The 20,809-nt window shown below is 42.7% G+C and overlaps 1 protein-coding gene across 3 annotated transcripts in view; it reads right to left on the reverse strand.

Annotated features, from left to right (window-relative positions):
• The window catches only part of WWOX (WW domain containing oxidoreductase), a 549,395-nt gene that overhangs the window by 125,864 nt on the left and 402,722 nt on the right, over window positions 1-20,809 (reverse strand). The window lies entirely within an intron of this gene.

A 20,809-nucleotide genomic window follows, 5' to 3' on the forward strand; every position in this document is an offset into this window, starting at 1 on the left:
GACGCTGCGTTGATAAGAAGATGCGTGGGCTGAAGCCGGCAAGTACATTTACACAGGCCCCGTGCTCTCAGAGCGGGGCCTCTGTAACCGCCGTGCCCCCCCAATAAAGTCTCGCGCCCCCCCTGAGGGGCGAGCCCCCCAGTTTGCACACCACTGCTGTAACATATTGCAGGACAATTAAATGCACAACCATGCTGCTAATGAATTTCAGAGGTTGCTTTAATATTCTGAAGGTATATACAAATGTGCCTGTAATGTAATGCACCAACACACTGTATACACTGGATCAATACTTTGAGAAATGCTACATATTATTTTGTAAAGAGTACAACATACACAGTGCAGGTACCAGAAGAGACGCAGTGAGCTAAAAGGACTGAATAGAGACACAAGATGTTCTTAAAGCAGTCACATGGAAGTACGCCAATGTTATATACAGAGCTCAGTGCAAAGAAGCAGCCAAAGGCGTTCTGTAGCGAGTCAGTAACCCAGGTGCTGCAGAAATATGGTAGGAAATGTTGCTGAATGCCCTAAAAGCCACTGGAAACCCAAGCGATGCACCATTTACAGAACATAGCTTAAATTCGAATAAAGTCGCAATGCTCACTTAAAGCTGCAGTTCAGGCAATATCCTGCATGTGTGTTTTTTTTAATAAATCAGTTCTGTAGTAAGAAAAAATACTTTTAGCATTTTCTGTTTAAAAAACAACAACTTTGAAAGACCAATTTTCTTGTATTCTATTTTAACAAGCATGCTTGTTCCTATAGCAACGATTTACATTCCCCATATTTAAAGATGTCGCCAAACTTTGCCGATCAATAGACGGAGACCGAATTGACCGGCAGCTATGCAGTTCTTTAGGTAATTAGAGATTGCACAACTGAAACTATTGAAGTTAAAAAATAAATTAAAAAAAAAAAAAAGACAACTGCAGCTTTAATACGTATTGGTATCTATGTAACGATGAGAAACTGCAGCAGGGGCATGAAAGGATCAATCCCTAGGACATGCTTTCCTTTGATATATATGGTACAGTTTGTTTACCCAAGATTTGCATCATACAGTCAATGAGAGTTTACATGCGATGGATGGTGTCACGATCGGCACTATCGCAGCTTCATTAATAACCCCCTCAGACCACTATATACGACTGATGTCTGATCTAAATAATGACCTTCCAATCCTATATTTATACATCTTTTCATTCCAAAGCCGGTTACAGGGCACAGCACAGGCATGTATCAAGTCTCAAGGGAAGAATTCTGGCAGCATCCAAACAGGACAAAGTAAAAGATGATATTACCAATACTAAATTAGCAGATTAAAAGATTACAGGACAGCAAGCCTGATAATCTTCTGCAGGGTGTTTGCTCAGTACACAGCAGCCCATACTGAATAATCAGTGATGCTCCATATGATACCTCCCAGCATTGGAAAACGATGCTTGTCCCATGCCCTTAAATGAGCTTTAAACTGCCTTGTGGCAAAACACTGCTTAGTAAAAATGGTCCACATTTCCTAGCCCCATCCTGTTTTTAACACAGCTGGTAAACGGTGCAGTGAATAACAATACTGATTAAAAGACACACAACCATTGTTCCTGCTGCATTTTAATCTCTTTACAGATATATGCTCTTGTTTATTCCATATATCTCTTGTTATTCAGTTGTTTGTAAATGGTCTTGGGAGCATTGCATCTATATTGTGTCAGCATTCATCTGGATTTGTATCCACAATTCACTAAAACTGTTACGATCTTCAAATCTCTAACAGTGTATGGGGCGAGAGGGGGGTGAGGTTTGTGTGCCTCTAAACCCCTTCAGTTCAGAGGATGTGCAAAGTTTAGTAGTTTCCAGATAATGGTCAATACTAACCCAACATTAACTGAACACCCTGTTTCACTGAATGGGTTTATTATTCCTAGTTGAGGCCCATAACACTACTAGTACCAACATCATGGCTGCCGACGGAGGGGGGGCAGCCAGGACTGCTGTCCCAGGCACGGTGGGGTTAGGGGCCCCTGCTGCCTGCACATTAATTCTCTGCAGGGCCCTGAAATGCAGCAGGACTCATAGGGTGGAAATCCCTGCCTATGCAGGTGGGCGGGGGCGGGGCCCTGATGCAGCAGGAAGCATAGAGGGGAAGTTCCTGCCTCTGCAGAGCTTCTGTAGGTGGGCGGGGCCAAGGTTATGGGGCAGGGCCTGGGGCAGGGGGCAGGGCCTCAAGCAGACCAGCATTAGTGGGACAAAAAAGAGAGAAGTGAGGCGGGGGGGGGGGGATAGGGGGAATAAGCGAACCAAGGGGGAAAGATAAAGACATTGTAGGAAAGAAATAGATAAGGGTGAAACGAAAACGAGAAACACTTTAGTGGAAGGAAAGAATAAAAAGGAAAAGAATGAAAGGCATGCTGGGGGGGAGGAGAGAGAAATGCTGGGGGGGAGGAGAGAGAAATGCTGTGAGGGGGGAGAAGGAGAGAGAAATGCTGTGAGGGGGAGAGGAGAGAGAAATGCTGTGTGGGGGGGGGGAGGAGAGAGAAATGCTGGGGGAGAGGAGAGAGAAATGCTGTGGGGGGGGGGGCAGGAGGAGAGGAGAGAGATGCTGGGGGAGAGGAGAGAGATGTTCGGGGGGAGAGGAGAGAGATGCTGTGGGGAGAAGAGAAAAATGCTGGGGGGAGTGATATGCTGGGGGGGGAGGAGAGATTCTGGGGGAAGAGGAGAGATTCTGGGAGAAGAGGAGAGAAATGCTGGGGGGGGGGAAGATGCTGGGAGAAGAGGAGAGATGCTGGGGGAGAAGAGAGATACTGGAGGGAGAGGAGAGAGATGCTGGAGTGGGGAGAGGAGAGAAATTCTGGGGGAGAAGAGATAGATGCTGGGAGGAGAGAGAAATGATGGGGGGAGAGAGATGCTGGGGGGATAGGAGAGAGAAATGCTGGGGGGAGAGATGCTGGGGGAAGAGGAGAGATGCTGGGGGTGGGGAGAAGAGAGAGATGCTGGAGGGAGAGGAGAGAGATGCTGGGGTGGGGAGAGGAGAGAGATGCTGGGGGTGGGGAGAGGAGAGAGATGCTGGAGTGGGGAGAGGAGAGAGATGCTGGGGGGTAGAGGAGAGAGATGCTGGGGGGAGAGGAGGGAGATGCTGGGGGGAGAGGAGGGAGATGCTGGGGGGGAGAGGACAGAGATGCTGGGGGGGGAGAGGAGAGAGATGCTGGGGGGAGGATAGAGATGCTGGGGATGGGGAGAGGATAGAGATGCTGGGGGAGAAGAGATAGATGCTGTGGGGGAGAGGAGAGATGCTGAGGGGGGAGAGGACAGAGAAATGCTGGTAGGAGAGAAAGACATGAGAGTAGGGGAGAGCAGAGACATAGAAGGGGGAAAGATGGAATAACAAAGGGTGTGAGAGAGACACTAGGGGAAAGGAGAGAGAAAGACACGAGAGGGAGGGAGGAACAAAGAGACATAATGGGCAAAAGTAGACCGAATGTGATTTAAGTAATAATCCCCAAACAACAGGGCATTATTGGCCAATAATGCCCTAGCTGGAAGAGTTGAAGTCCCCAGACGAAGCCCCAAGCCAGGGCATTATTGACCAGTAATGCCCTGTTCTGAGGAGATTATTAATATTATAGGCTAAATGTAGGCTTATTTATTTTTACATTTTCATTAAAAAGATACATTTTATAGTCATATTGATTTTTATCAGCATGATTGTCTACATTCTTATGCTTTTACTGCAAGTTTATTAAAGAAAATTGTACATACACACATCCCCCCTCTATATACACACACTCTGCAGCCCCCCTCTATACACACAACCACACTAAGCTACCCCCCTATATACACAAACACACTCAGCAGTTCTCCTCCACCCACAAAACACACACTGCAGCCCCCCCCCCCCTCTGCACCCACAAAACACACAAACCAACCAAATACTCTGCCACCTCTACATCCACAAAACACACACCAGCAGTCTTCTCTCTACACCCACTGCAGCCCCCTGTAAACCAACACACTGCAGACACACACACACCAATAAAATACTCTGCACCCGTCCTTCACCCACAAAACACAAACTGAAGACACACACTGCAGGCCCCCCTCTGCACCCACAAAACACACACCAACAGAAGCACACACCAATAGAACACTCTGCTGACACCCTTTACACCCACAAAACACACAGCAGACACACAAACCTTTCCCCTCACTCTCCTGTGCGGAGCTCTCTGCGGGCAGAGAGGGGGAGGAGTCAGTGCCTGGCTGCAGACAGGGAGGGGGAGGAGTCAGTGCCTGCTGTGGGCAGGGTGGGGGAGGAGTCAGTGCCTTGCTGGTGCCTCCTGTCCAATCACATCCCCTGTCTGAGAGCTGATCTCACTCTTTGAGCATGAGAACTGAAAGCTGATTGGCTGAAAAACTTGGCAGGGTGCCAAAAATTCCGGGCCATTACAGGGTGCCGAAAATTCCGAGCTATTGGAGAATGCCCGGAATTTTAACCAATCAGAGAGCAAGGATTTCAATAATGCCCGGAATTTTACAGCTTTAGCCTATAATATGTCATAACATTTGAAGGGGCCCCATTCTTCAAGTTTGTCCTGGGCCCCAAATATTCTGTTGGCGTCCCTGTCCAACGTTACTTAGCTGTACTGTAACTTTATCTGTGCTGTTTTAATCTCAGGATGCACAGCAGAAAGCAGAGCGTTGATTTGTATGCTCCTTGTGTTCACCTTCGTGAAACCTTTAGTTCATGATTTCTCTAAATAATGAAAGAAAATGTTACCCAGAAGCATTTTCCATGGAGCTTTTTCTGCTTTAACATCCCTTCCCCGAGTTCACAGGGTTCTCGCTAATAAATCAACTCAGCTGCCACAGAAGTCTAAATACAAAATAATGTTGAAATGCTTCTATTTAGGATCACACAATTTCAAAAATATTTTTTTTCCCCTTCTAATTCCTTGAGGCTTACATGCTTCTCTGGTACATTTATACCGATTGCTCTTTCCTCTTCAATTTAAAAGACAGTAAATTGCCAGGTTAATAAACATTCAGCCGTGATTTATTGAAGACTACAATGTCATTCTTCCTGTTCACACCTATGTAGACCTCCAAAACCCGCTGGAGGGTGGAAGGTGTAATCTTGCATTCTCCATAAAACTTCCCATTACTGCCTAGAGAGGCCAGCGCCTCGCTTCCCTTGTTCTGCAAGATGTTGGGTTAAAGGTCTACACTGTGATAGTCAATTTTAATAAACACATTTTGTGTTGACTTCCCGTTGCAGTGCAAATTGCTGCCCGCCGATGGAGAAGCGTAGGTTTAGGTCTGAATCTGAAGCTTTTTCATGGCAGTTTGTCTTGCCACTTAAGCTTTACGGTCACCTGTTTGCACACCTCTTTTTTTGTTGCCTACTGTAGTGCCGACGAGTATTCTAAAACAAATCTGGGGCAATCACCAACCTGACCCAGGTACATGCTGGGTACATGCTGCAACATTTCAGTGACATTTCTGCAGACAGACTAATGGCCCATCGGATTAACAGTGGGGGTCCCTGGCAGTCCCATTCAAACCCCTGCTGTGTTAATCTGATGGGCCATTAGTCTCTGCAGAAATGTCACTGAAATGTTGCAGCATGTACCCAGCATGTACCCAGCATGTACCTGGGTCTTGTTGGTGATTGCCCCAGATTTTCCAAGGCAAGTTTAAGGCAAGTTTTAGAATACTCTTCGGCACACCTGTATGTTCATTCTTCATGTTCTTGCGATGCTGAAGCACAAAATACACATGGACTTTTATAGTATTGAGTTTTAGGCTGCTACAAAAAAAAAAAACATAGGTATATTTAGATAGGACTATCTGGGTATAGTAGCACTGTGCATTTAACCCATTCATTCCAAAAGGAGACTTGCAACACATTGCAGAACAACATTACTGAAGATCTTTAAAGACAAGAAGCTTATAGGGGTTCATGTTAAAATGGATTTGAAGCAAAAGGTGATTTTGCAGGTCATTTCCCAGAATCCTTAGCTGCAGTGGAAGCATTGTATGTTAGGAGATAATGGGGAAAAGCAGGGTTGCAGTCCTGTTTGAGACGTGAACATGCTCACAAGTGCTATTTTTATTTGCTAAAGACAAGAAGAAACATTGTATTTCTCTCGTGCTGTGTTCTTCTATAATACGTCCTCTTCCCCAGGTAACAAAGTCACAAAGTAAAGTGAACTGAGCTGCGGAGAGCTGTTTCTAAAGGTCATCTGCTCTATATCCCAGAGGTCGTCGTACACCAGAGAGAATCAACAAACCTCCCTGACCTACAATCACGTACCATAAAGACAAGTACGCACCCAGTTTGTCCTTCCAGTGACCAGAAGGGAGTATTTCTACCTGCCTATTTCCCCATGCAATACAATAATAGCTTCACATCTCTTAAAAAGAACGTTTGTGCAACAGCAAATGGTGCAGAACGCGTCAAATCCAGTGGTCCGTCGCACCACCTCTGCTAGGAAGAAAGTCCTTCCTTTCCATTCATTTCCCTGCCATTAACTGCGATGAAATGAGTTTTCCCCCCTCTTTTGATGCCAGCTCTCCCCCCCCTTCCCCTCCTTGCTGCCTATAGCCGTGTGACCTGATTGCACTTATGCACCGATTATTTCATAAAGACGTCCTTTCACGCAGCACTGCGAGTTCATGCCTGCAAGGTTATCTGTTCAGGGAGCGACGCCTCATTCCTCATATTCATTTGTGAAATCTGATCCCAGGGATAAGAACGACCATTCGCATTTCTCAGATACTGTACATGGGTTTCTGCTACAATCATTTATTGAGTTATTGTCTGTGAAGCACAAATATTGCATTAGGTACATCATATATAATATATATATATGCAAACAAGAGTAATTATATTTGTTGCAACGAAGCAAGGAATAACATTTGTGGTATTATATAGTTGTGCTGACATGTATGTCTTGTGTGTATATTCATTTATCAAATACAGTCAAATAATTCAAGATTGATCTGACTCGGGTACAAAGTAGCAGTAGTTAGGGGTGATGTATCAAGACAAAAGGGGTGCAATTTGGGGGCCAAACAAACTGCACCAGATGTTTCAAAGGAAATAATGGCATTGATTTGAGTGGGATATTTTCCGTTTGAAACATACAGTATAGATATGCTGCCCCAGAATGGAACCATGTTTGCCCTGATGCATAAACCCCTTAGAGAGTCTGTGATTGTGTAGGAAGGAAACATGGCAGACCCTGTGGTGCAAATGTTGCTCATCACCTGTCAGTTTGTATGCATCAGTATCTTTCTCCGCTCCCGTTTTAGTTCTTGGCCAACTGGCACTTCTTGGTAGCACAGACTCACCGGCTGTGTCAGATACACCTGAAACAGGCATTTAACTTGGCTGAACGTTATACTACCTTTTGTGCAAAGGACACCGGTTTTCTATCACAGCATACTCGCTAGAACCTTGTATGGCAGCAGGTCCCTTTACTCTGCTAATCAGCCAGCAACATCCATCCATGCTCTGCCCAAATCTGCATCCCAAATCAACCAGCAGCCAACCCTTTCGTAAGGGTTGTGTGTAACCTGGCACTCATTATACTGACCACCAGTATAGCAGTAGTCCTGTGAGCCACTGCCATTAATCAGGTGTCATCGAGCTTCATGTTAACTTGTATCAACTGCCGCTTTTCCCTGCTACTGCTCTTCTTCAGGATCCCCTGTAATCCAGTAGTTAGATGCATTGTTTGAACTTTACTGTTTGATCAATTTCTTTTTTTTTCAAGTGAAGTGAAGCCTTTTTCTTTTAGTGAAACCCTGTTCTGAGACTCATTATCAGCGCACTGTCTGACCATGGACACACCCCTTTATCTTCTTGTACATCTGGCAAAATAAAGCCACTGTAAGCGGTTGAGGGCAGGCATTCATTATAAATGCATTGCTCTAGTACTGTACATACACTACAAGGTTTGGCATTATATCAATGTGTTTTTTTACTTTGCCAGACAATAAATAGTTTGGATATTTGAATTGTCAGCAGTGCCGATAAATGCAAAATAAACCATAAGCTAAAACCATATCGGCAGCAGTAATAACTGGCTTTTTGCTGCTGCAATAATTTTGTGATATTTCCATGATAGTTTTTTATGTGGATGTATGTAAATGAGAAATTACTTATTCACATACAACATAACACATTTTTGGGTGGTTGTGTATCACCTACCCCAGACAGGCGTTAGGCAGAACTTGCCCATGTATAATATGGGCACTACATACATAGGCAAGATAAGGTTAGCCAACCTAGAATAGAGTATAAAAATACCCAATATTAACATCATGAAACATATTATACTAACCCCGTAGTAGCCCGAATGGGAAGCTAGTCATGGTCACCATGCTTGGTGTGTTTTATTTTTAGGGTGTTTATGTTGTATGTTAACCCTTTGGTACAGTACCCATAGGCATTCCTTTGCAATGGCAAACAAATACATAAAAGCCGCTCTCCTCCCTTTACAGAGTATGCAGCTAGGACAAGAAATTGCATTACACTTATGGAAAACAAATACACCCCTTTGCAATGCATTGGTCGTATCAGGCATCAAAGGGGATACATAACTGTATGCCATAGGTTTTTATACCAGATAGATGGTAAAATGTTCGCTCATGCAGTGGACAGATAGGAAAGCTTTTGTAACAAAACCAGAAGAGAAGTAAGGTCAAATTGGTATAGTTAATGGCTAATTAATGTTTAAAAAGAGTGCAAACTTTTGCAGCCCGTTAGATTCCTTTGGGCACATTTTTACAAATGAAACCGAAATACCATACATGTATAAATATGACACGCTACTTCAGTTTCTTTCGTAAAAATGGACGTGGCGAAGGTTACGCGAGGCTCCCGAAAGCTCGCACCATTAAAAGGTGTCACTTTTGCCTGAGTTTTGTAAGAAATACCTCTCACACAAGATCTTAACTCAAAATGAACTCATCACAAAAAAAAAAACCCCCGCTGCATTATGAAATGTCAATTTACATACTAATAATGTTTAGAATTACGCAGATTTTATGAAGAAAGAAATGTTGAGAAATAAAGCCATACTTGTGACTTAAAATGCGCATTCCTTTTCTTTTCTTTTTTTTACTGCGTACGATATTAGTTCAAGCTGAAGATTAAGCAAGTTAAGTGGATCTAGGCCTAAATGAATTAAACTTAAAACCTCAAACAAACATCAGCACGAATGAAAGAAATCTGCAATGAGTTTGCGTCCTGCAAACCAACGGACGTATAATAATAATCAGGAAAAAACATAGAGGATTTAAATACACATTTAAAAAAAAAAAAAAAAACGGGTTTATGTTATTTACACTGCTTTGTACCAGCAGGGAAAATGTTAACGAATAAACAGGAGCAGAGAGGCACAGCGCCTGCCAGATATTCCGTGTTTTCCATGTGGCAAAGACAAGGAGGCCAGCGACACAAACTGAAATCTTGCAGGCGTCTGCGTTGAAGCTAACAGCACAGGGGCAGGCCTGTCTCTGCACAAGGCAGCAGTACAGCCAGGACTGCAGCTGATAACACTGTAATAGTCCTCCTTTGAGGACTGGAGCTCCTGTGTGCTGATTACTCATTTATCACACCTGGCAGCCCTGCTGAACTATAATTACTCTTCTGTTATCCTAGAGCACTGTCATGTCCAAGGGAAGAGACTCAAGATGAAGCAAAGGCGCCTGCTAATGACACATCCCCCACTTGATGAGCATTTGAAGGTTTTATTGTAAATATTCAAGATATAAGACATCTGAGATTCCCTTTTTAATTATAGAAGGGGGAAAAAAAGGATGAGTGGTTTTCGGAATCTCTCCCCCCCCCCAAAAAAAATACAGGAACATTTCGGCCCTGCTATCCTCTGTATACCGCCAGCAGTCTTGGCTTTTTCCTTTGTTAGCTAAACTCGTGGCTGCAGCTTCAATATCTCGCTGCAATTATCAGACGCACGGCATGTGAACTTTGTAATTTAAACACATCACTTTCCCACAAAAGCTACATTTATAGACCAAAAGAAGGGTCACTTATGCATTTATAGGAAAAGATTACATGTGCAAAGTGCAGAAATGAAATGGCTAACTTTGGGGGGGAAATAAAGATTTCTAGGACTAGCTTAACGGTGCAGTACAAATACAGTAGTTAGGATATATATATATATATATATATATATATATATATATATATACATACATACACCCACACAAACCTGTATATACTATGTTTTGACAGACTTTACTCTAGAAAACACATTATTTTGACATGCTCCTGTAGTTTTCTTTTTAAGAAAACAATATTGTCTTTTTTCTTTTAGACTTGTTACAGTATCCGCTGTGACTGTGGATTATTGAAGCACAGTTTTAGGGCTCTGTCTATCAGTGCAATTTTGGCACAAAAGAAACGGCATTTTCACCCCGCACCTACGTATAAGGTGACCATAAATCCCTGCGTCTATGTATAACGTGACCATATGTCCCTGCTCCTATGTATAAGGTGACCATACATCCCGGATTAAACGTGTGGTGTCCCAACAATTTTCTCAAAATCGTTCAAATGTCTGGGTTTTAGCTTTTCCCTGATTTGACGCACTTCAAACTCTTCAAACTGTTAAAATAGACACTGCCATTTTTATGCGATCGGTCATATGAAAAAGTAAACGTTTGAAATATATTGGTAAACTCCAATTAAACGATTTATTATAGAAACCAAACCGTCGTTTTGCTACACTCGAGAGTTTGTGTTGTTAGAAATCTAAAATAAATCAATAAAAAACAGCATAAATGGGGGTGCTGTTAGACAAATACCATTATAATATTTATTTTTAAGTGATGTAATTTGTTTTAGAAATAATTTTTAATGTGTTTCTACGTCTGAAAATGTAGTCACCCTACCTACAGTATGTATCAAAGCATTTTGTCCCAGCTTGCACCTAGGGGAGAGTCAGAAGGAGGAGTTGGGGAGGAGTTACATGGCGCACAGATAATAATGAGATTTATCACATTCTGCGTCTCTGCCCCAGCTCGCACCTTGGAGAGAGTCAGTAGGAGGAGTTGGGGGAGTTACATGGTACACAGATTATAATGAGATGTATCACATTCTGCGTTTCTCTGCGCCAATCCTTTTCTGTTTAAATTCAGCTGTAAATCTAAAATTCTGCATTCTACCGTTCCTTTAACCCCTTAGCTACCAGATTGGCCAGCAACGCATTACAATGCTATATAGTAAGGATCAAAGGGATTCAAGACAGATGTGTGGTTTAAATATAATACAGGCAGCGCAATATTTGCAATACAGTTGTGTAATTTGGTGCTAAAATGCACTGCAGTGTTTAAATGAACCCTTTCCTGCTTCACTTCACCGCAAGACAGCTCGAGCTGACAATATACCCATGCTAAACGCTGCATCAGTTTTCAGAGGTGTCTTTTTTTTTCTGCCAATGGAACAATATTTGTTTATTTTAAGAAGCACTTCAGGATTTTAATTACATTAAAACGATTAAAGGATTTGCATCCTTAAATTTGGCTGCACCCTTTAAAAAAATAAAAAAACATAATCCTCAAAATGTTAATAAATAAATCTGGTCAGGGTAGAAATTATGCAAACGGATACCTGGCTCCCTGCTAAGGAAGGGTGTCACTAGCTCTGAACACCGGGGTTGTTCTATACACACGGAATATTATCTCTTATACATGGGTAAGTTATCTGCAGACATTTGCTTTGGCTGCAAAATAGGACATTCACATTTTTGAAATCTGTGCAATACCGACGGCCGCCACCATTGGCCTGCTCTCTCGTCGAATGTCAGAGCGAATGGCGGTCGCTGGCGAATGGCGTACATTCGCTCGTTTTTTTTTTTTACTCCATATTCGCATCCGAATATTTGTCCGCGATTTGAATGTCAAAAATACAGCAAAGAATTTGACGCCCGGACTCTGAATCATTCGCCCACCTCTGTCCTGTGATTTGAACTAGTTCTGATCTTTACATCCCCTCCCAGGAAAGCCCGGTGTTCAATTCGCACCACACAAATATAAAAAAAAAAAAGATAAATCGAAAATTCTCTGGGTCCTTATTCAATATAGAGCGACCGCGCCATCGCACGGGAAGTCTAATTCAATTGAATGGGGTCTCTGTGTGCGGTTGAGATGAATCATCGCTCTGTGACCCAGTTCTACATTAGTTTTCCATTAATATTTACGCAGTCAGAAAGCCCCACAAATAAAGCACAGTATCTCTAGCATAGAATTAGATACCATTGGATTAAAACTTTGAATACTTGCATCAAACTAAACCCATTTTGCACGCCACGGGCCAGTGGATTTAACATTGTGGCGAGCTCCTATTGGCCCAAGCAGCACACGTGTGGTACTAGGTGGCGAGTAGATTTTTTTGTTCGGCGAGTAGATTTTTTGGTGATTTGTCGACCACTGCATATTGCACGTAACTTTTTAATAATAATGAGAAAAACTGTGCAGATACAGTAGCCTCCTGTTGCTGTTAGTTGTATAATGTCCGATTTCACACTTTCTTTTAGTGTACGTGCTTCAGACAGGGGATTAAATACAGGAATATGCGTAAAAATACTTTTTAACTACTGTATATATCAGAAACATGTCTATTATGCGCATTGTAAGCTTTTTGGGGCAGTGATACCCATCTTCCTCGGTTTATACATTTCTAAGGCCGTGCGTATAGTGCCCACGACGGGGATGCAACGTCGCCCAAAAACAAATACATTGTTGCCGTCACGCTTACTATAAGCGCACGTGGCGGCAGCAATATATTTGTTTTCAGAGCGACGTCGCGTCGCGAACTTTGGAAGCTGGAAATATTGGATTTTTCAAGGGCTGTAGCCTCATGTGACAGTCCCTGAACAAATCAAATACCAGTACGGCCGCAACGCCACCGCAAAGCGAAATATAACTTTTGCTAGCGGCGACGGGTGATGTCACCCATCCCAGGTCGCGGGCACTATACGCGCGGACTAAGGCTCCCATCTCTGTAATCCCTGTATTTCACATTGCCTGTATGATTGTACAGAGTAGGTGTCAATTGTTGGCGTTGCATGAAAATGAAATAATAAGAATTGCTGGTGGTTCATTGCAGACAAGTGACCTTCCAAGCAGACTCCCTTACATCATAGAAACAGATGGTCTTGCAGAACATCCTTCAAGCTTAAAGGGTCAACGAGTAAAGTACAAAGAAATGCAAACTCCAGGAGAGACTCTCCCGTTGCTAAACTGTGTATCCTCTTTGATATAAGAGAAAGCAAATCGCAACAAGTTGTGGTGTGCGTTGCTTTGATAAGATAGCACACCGAGTCTTGGCCTCAGGTTTGTTTGCTGTTTGGACTCTTTCCAGCCAAGCTTGGAAACAACGTGATCGAGATTGAAATAATGTGGTATATTCATTAAACTGCTGGTGGAAATCAATGGGAGTTTCCGTGCGATCGGATACCCCGATCGTGTAGGAATGTATGTGTGTATATGTCTATTTATATAGTGCCACCAAAGTAACCAGCGTTCTACAGAATTATAACACAGGGAGGTAATATACAAAATTACAGGGAGATCATATACAAAATGTCACAAAGTGTGTTAAACAGGAAGTGAAACAAAAGGATTTAGAGAGTCACAGAGCTTACAATCTAAATGTGTTCAGAATTACTAAGAGTATAGTGCCCCACAGATGCTCTGGTAATATATGGAGAGAGAGGAGAGAATATAGGTTTACTGGCTATGCATCTTAACCCAGGCTGTGCTCAAAAGCTGTGCAATGCAGCAAGCATACGCTTACAGGGGACCATGTCATATGGGTTGAAGCAAAAGGTGGCACTGTGCGCTCATTTGCATGTCATTTCCCAGAATTCCTTGCTGCAGTGGAAGCACTTTATGCTGGGTGATAATGGTGAAAGGCAGGGCTGCAAACCTGTCTAAGACATGCAAATGAGCACACAGTAATATTTCCATTTGCTATATGCTTTACTGTGGAGGGTTTTTGTCACTTTTTTATCCACCATAACTTAACTTAACACACACACACCTAAATGAAAACCAGACATTTCTCCCAATCTAGAACTGTAACATTAGAAAAACATTACATAAACTATTTACTTGGCTACTTAAAATAAGTGGCACATATCAATAGTTTCATATAAATACCATGGGGAGTGGATTCAATAGGTAAAACAGCTAATGTAATAATTGAGAATGCAGATCTGGCCTAAATGTATCTCCCGGCATTGTAAGATGTTTTACAGAATAGCGCTGCGTTATAAATAACCCATCACTCACACTGTATATTGCAAAGCTCTGATTATTATAAAAGTATGGACATCCAACAATCAGGATACCCACTGTCATGATAATGTCATGAGATATTAGGTATTTTAATCCATTGGGTGCATCAGGGGTTAATGTTTTATTTTGTAAATAACATCTGTTGGGCTTGTAACATGTCAGGACTTTTTCCAACTTTGTGCTTAGCTTCAAAGAGGATTGATTGAAGTTGGGTGCCTATCCTGTATATGGCTGATAGTCGAGATAAGGGCAGTGTCTGGAGACTTGGGTGTAAAATATAGCCCCTGTGACAACTTTCTGTAAACATGGTCACCTTGGAGTGAGCTTGAAAGCATTTCTCGGCAGGGGGTGTATGGGTGGCCAGGGGCGTGGCTACAGACGGTATCAAACCAAGAGTGACCTTATTAAATATGACAATATCATGTGACGTCCTCTGCTGAACATGCTAAAAATTACATGTGTGTATCTGTTAAAACGGGTTGCACACGTCAGGTCTAGCAGGTACTAAGAGACAGATAGTAATATTTCTCTTAATTTTAGAATTACGCTGTTCACATTAGTCTGATTGTGTCCACAGTGGGTGCCTGAATGTATTCATGTGTCACAGAAGTAAAGTTATGAGTATATTTAGATATTGCAGGCTTTAGGTAAACGTCATTTGGTGGGAGTTTTTTTTACTCTGACAGTTTTACGACAATCTCCCAGCTAATTTATGACATGTGCCGGGTTTAGGTTGTGTTCAATGGAAAAGTCTAAGCAAGTATTATGAAGATCAGATGTCTACAGAGGTGTATTTGAGGCCAGATACTGGATATTTCATCGTCTCTTACCAGTGACCTCTCTGGGGGAAAATCTATAGGTTTTCTTTTACGTTTATAATTTTATTTTAAGAAGCTGTTCTGCATTTTATTGTAACTATATATTTTTTTGTAATACCTTTTCTGTAATCTAAGCACTGTATTTTTATATATATATTAAAACATTTAATAATTAATGCTTTGGGCTCTGAATGAACTGATTACACGCTCTGGGGAGAGTATTCAAGTGTTCGGACACATTTGGCTACAACTGATTTTGGTGTGTTAAAGTGCATAGTTTTTTCTATAATAAACAGGGCCCTGGCAAATATTAATTTAACATCTTATATTATTTGCATACCCCCAGGTGGTGGAAGCGGATAGATATGATTTGCAATTGAGTAGGGGTAAATATTAACTCACTGGTTCCTTGCGGAGGAGAAAGGTGGGGTGGCTAGAGTAGCCGTGTGTATTAACCCTGGTTGCATATCTAAGTCACGTGCTCACTTGTGTGCTGTTCGTGGCGGTGGTATATGGGGACAGATTGAGGAGAGATAGAACTAATTTGAGGGACCTTTGCGGAGGTAAAGAGTGAGGCAGCTTGCGGGTTGTGTATTGATCCTTGATCCTGTAGGAGGAGATATTGTCCATTTGACGGACCTTTGCGGAGGTGAAAAGTGGGACCGCTTGGGGGCGTGAGTATTAACCCTTGTCCCGCATGCAGATCGCGGGCTAGCTGGGTGCCGTACGTGACACCCACCTAATGGGAAACTAAGCTAAATGCTTTTTGTTTGAGCGTGCATACAATTCTGCACAATGGATATTTTCTTAGTTAAACCACTTCTGTATCCAAGAGCAGCATAAAATCCAAAATGATTCACTTCCTATCTCTATTTTCTCTCGTCTGTCATAGAATCTTGGGATTCATGCTGCATACAATGCAACGCACAGCTAACCATATAATTGATAACTCCAGTCTATTCACTGTGGGAATCTGTCAGTTCATGTCTAAAGACACATAGACACAGACACACAATATGAAAATGAACTCACATAAGTCTTCTGGTGAACTGCACAGAGACTGAATCACCAAGAGTTTGATGTATAATTGCCTGAGCCAGGGTTACTTGTGCACACATGTATTTCGGGAAAGGCTCGCTGTACTCTGCCTCTTTCTGACAGGTCTATTTAGTCTGCTCAGACCTCACTTTCAGAAGTTAATTGCTTGATGCAAGAGGCAGATTGAAAGTATTTGCATGTGAGGAGATGTAAGAAGGGGTAACAACAAGCAAATATAAAATACATAGTTTATAGAGGAGCAAAGTGTATTTCATTATAATTAATAACCTCCCCCACCCCTAGTATGTATATCTTTATTTATATAGCACCACCCAGGTACATAGCGCTACACGTGACATAATAATATAACACATTGTGGGAATAAGCGCTTCAGACATGAAAGGAAGTTCCTGTCACGAAGAGCTTACAATTTAAGTGCCAAAGGGAGCAGCAATAACACCGATTCTGATTCCATTACACCGCTTTACACCTTATAAGGTCACACACCGATACAGTTACCCAGCTAGGGGAGTGACTTCTTTTACCCAATCGATTTGTGTCTGGATTCAAACGTGTGAACAGGTGTTTCCGGAGGATATATAAACAGCAGTGCCATCTCCATGAACAGCCATATGAACGTTGTGATGGCAAGTTATACAATCTGCAATGACTGGAAAACTTTTATTTTCATGTAGAGCCTTGAAAAGAAGAACAAAGATTTGCTGCGCTGCTAAGGACGACACAGGTTCACATATACACATTACAGATACATGACGCAACAACAGCACTTTGTGTAATTCTCATCTTGTGACTCTCTTCTCTGTCTTGTCTCTATTCATAGTGCTTTGAAGACTAAAATCTGTTCCCTGGACTCTTCAAAATCCAGGATATCAAAAGGAGCTAATGGACGTCTGCCTAGTGTCGATTTAATTCCCCACTGAAAAAAATATTAAAAGTGGTAACTTTATAGCTTGCAGCCATGCGAGCTGGGAACACCAGTTACAGGTCACTGGACCTCAGTTTTGATTCGGAACTCAGCCACCTTCTACTTAGTTATTATATTACAAATAACATTACACACTGTAGCCTTCCAATGTAAAATGGGCGTTTTTTTTTTTAGCAGCTACCGGAATTGGGAACAAGTCAAATTTTCATCCTGAGATTGCAACCTCTAATCTCACATTACGTTTTATTTGTAATGCACACATTTTGTTTGATATGTATCTAGCTACTTATCTGTCTATAAAAACAAGTTACATTATCAGTTTATCTGTTGCTTATGTTATTAAGAATAGTCCCTGATACTCCAACGATCATTTGGTGAGACGGTTTCTTATCTGCATACTGTGTGCGTTCCAATTTGTCACTGCAAACACATGCTATGGTTGTGCCAATATATGGTGCCTCTAAATAAAGCTGCCAGTGTTTGTTAATGATTAAATAATTAAACACACGTACATATTTTTACTGTATGTACACAAAGGGGTCAACTTCACATTGAGTACAATTAAAATACAAATCTCCAAGCCATTATATCAACATTTATGCACAAAGTAAATATTCAATGTTTGGACTCCACACTACAAAGAGAGAGGAAAAAAAAGGAAAAAAATCTTCTAAATTGGACCCTGCGGAGAGACCTCGAAGCTGCAGTACATGAAAAAGATCTTTGTGAAGCAATTCTGTTTTCCTTTCCTTTATCACCTTGCCATTTCTCAGTTGCATCCACCAGGGAATGAGAGTATCCATTTCCCGACGTGACAGCCCTGACTTCTGCAAAGTAGCTTAATTACTCATTATGAGTTTCCATCAACACAAGCTGCGCACTTTGGTTCTGTAATAAGTGCTGTTATCTTTAGTTGGATTTTCATTCCTTCTCAGAGAGGGATGTGTGTTCAGGTTCCACATTTGCAAAGAAGGTAATGCAAGAGCAGGGATTTACCGTCCCTAAAGAAAGAAAAAACACCTGACAGCTTTTTGATCCCACAGGAAACTGCAGCAGAGCCATAAGTACATTAAGTACATGTACAAATAAGTAACTCTGCATTGCATATATTTTTTTTATAAAAGGGGTAATGAATCAATCCTTGTATCCTTCCTATATATATCTGTCACTTATATTTTCCATGGAATTAAGAAGGTAGTTTAAATACTAAGAATATTACAGCAAAAACTTAAAGCAACTGTGTCCATCGCTACTTATGGCCATCAGAATCACATCATTCCCAGCAATGGTAGTTTGGCATTGTGGCTTCTTGTGAGTTGAGAGCAGGGAGTCCTGTATTGGGAGTGAGGTCCGGAAAAGGGTAAGAGATGGTTCAAGTTAATTCCGGGGTTCCAAAGGAGAGGTAAATGATGGACATTCAAGCCCAAACCGAAAATCTTAGCAATGCACCTCCATGGCTTAAGGGTTAGCCCCTTCTCTTCAAAGGGGTTTCACAGTGTGTTACTGACCCTTCCCCCCCCCCCTCCCACACCCCACATACCGGCTTGGTACCATAACTTGGTGATGGGAGAGAGGAGCAATACTTGGTACAATAAAGTGGTGATGGGAGACGAGGAGCACTGCTTGGAACCATAAGGTGGTGATGGGAGACAGGACCACTGCTTGGAATCATACGGTGGTGATGAGACAAGGAGCACGTCTGGGTACCATAAGGTGGTGATGGGAGACAAGGAGCACGGCTTCAAACCATACGGTGGTGATGAGACAAGGAGCACGGCTTGGAACCATAAGGTGGTGATGGGAGACAGGACCACTGCTTGGAACCATACGGTGGTGATGAGACAAGGAGTATGGGTTGGTACCATAAGGTGGTGATGGGAGACAGGACCACTGCTTGGAACCATACGGTGGTGATGAGACAAGGAGTATGGCTTGGTACCATACGGTGGTTATTTAGTTTGCCTCTGACCTAGAAACACAGACACTGATGGGAGATAAGGCGGACCATGACTCACTAGTCTGATGTACAGTAGTCTGCAGTTGTAGCAGCTGTACCTTACTCCTTAAATAAACATGCCATGGCTCATATGGATGTTGAATATGCCACCGTATCTACTCACTCACTAATATGGGACAGAGAAAATGGCATTACAGCTTTAATCCTTTCACTGCCAGAGAGGCCTGCAACATGTTGTGGGTGTGTTAAATATAAAATGCCAACTTTGCAACCTCTTCCTTCCTTCTAATGAAGGAGCTTGCAATGTGCAGTGCAGGGGGGGGGGGGGGGAGAAAGGGGGACTGGACAGATCCTTTTAGGTTTGTCAGTAATTAAAATGAGCCATTTATATGTTTTGCACTGAATCACGTGCGTAATGAACTAGAGCAAGGGAGAAAACGAGTGGGGAATGAGGCTCTGAGCTCTGTGTTCTGGAAGAGAATGTGGTTAAACTACAACCAGCAGGGGGCTAAGTGGCACAGTGTGTTAAGTGCAGTAGCCTCTGGAAACTCTGGCTTGGATCCCAAATGAATCGAGTTTGATTATCTCATTCTAGTTGGTGGTAGACATGTAGAAACAGAACAAGTCAAGATCCGTATACATGTTGAGTCCCAATACCACCGGTATATACATTGGCTTGACAGTAACCTATACCATTGCCACTGGCCATATGATATCTGTAAGAATATGTATAATAATTGATTATATATATATATATATATATATATATATATATATATATATATATATATATATATACACACACACACACACACACACACAAACATGTGTGTGTGTGTGTGTGTGTCTATCCCTAATGTAATAGGAATTGTAATGCAAGTATCTTCTATATCAGGGATGAGCAACTCCAGTCCTCAAGGGATACCAACAGGTCAGGTTTTCAGGATATTCCTGCTTCAGCACAGGTGATGAGATCAAAGACTGAGCCACTGATTGAGCCACCTGTGCTGAAGCAGAGATATCCTGAAAACCTGATCCGTTGGTGGCCCTTGAGGACTGGAGTTTGTCACCCCTGTTCTATATCCATTACAAAAACATACGTTTAGTAAAAAGTTTTGCGTCTCTCTGAAACGAGAAAAAGATTGGAAATGCAGACATATGGGTCTCTAAACCAAAACACCGGCACCTTTTGTATCGGTGTTACATTAGAAAACCTATATCAAATGGTTTTATATAAAATGATCCAATATTATATGAAATTCATGGGGTTTTTGCATTTTGAAACTTGTCACCCATCAGATATGCCAACCCGCTGTCCTTCGTTCATTCTCAGGAGGGTCCTGCCTCTTCAGGGAGTAAGGCCAGGTCCCCGCTGGCTACTGCAGTGCCCACTGTAGCGGACATGCAGGGACAAGAGCCGCCCCACAATGGGGCCGGGCCCGCTGCAAGGGGGGGGGGGGGGGCGCCGCACTACGCCGACAGAAACTCCTGCTCTCAAGAACATTGAGAGCAGGACTCGCGACAAAGCCCTAGGCCACACCCCCCGGCGGTTCAGCCAATGAGGGCGAACCTGTCGGATGACATCGCGGCCGCGCCCCCATCACGCCCCAACCCCCCTGTCTTTCCCCCTGCAGCTCACTGCAGACCAGGGGACTCGGCTGCACGCGCCGCCAGCCTCGCAGGCGCACGTGCAGCGCAGGCACAGGGGCCGTAACGTAACCC

Source organism: Ascaphus truei, chromosome 19 (genome assembly GCF_040206685.1).
Source record: "Ascaphus truei isolate aAscTru1 chromosome 19, aAscTru1.hap1, whole genome shotgun sequence".
Lineage (NCBI taxonomy): Eukaryota > Metazoa > Chordata > Amphibia > Anura > Ascaphidae > Ascaphus > Ascaphus truei.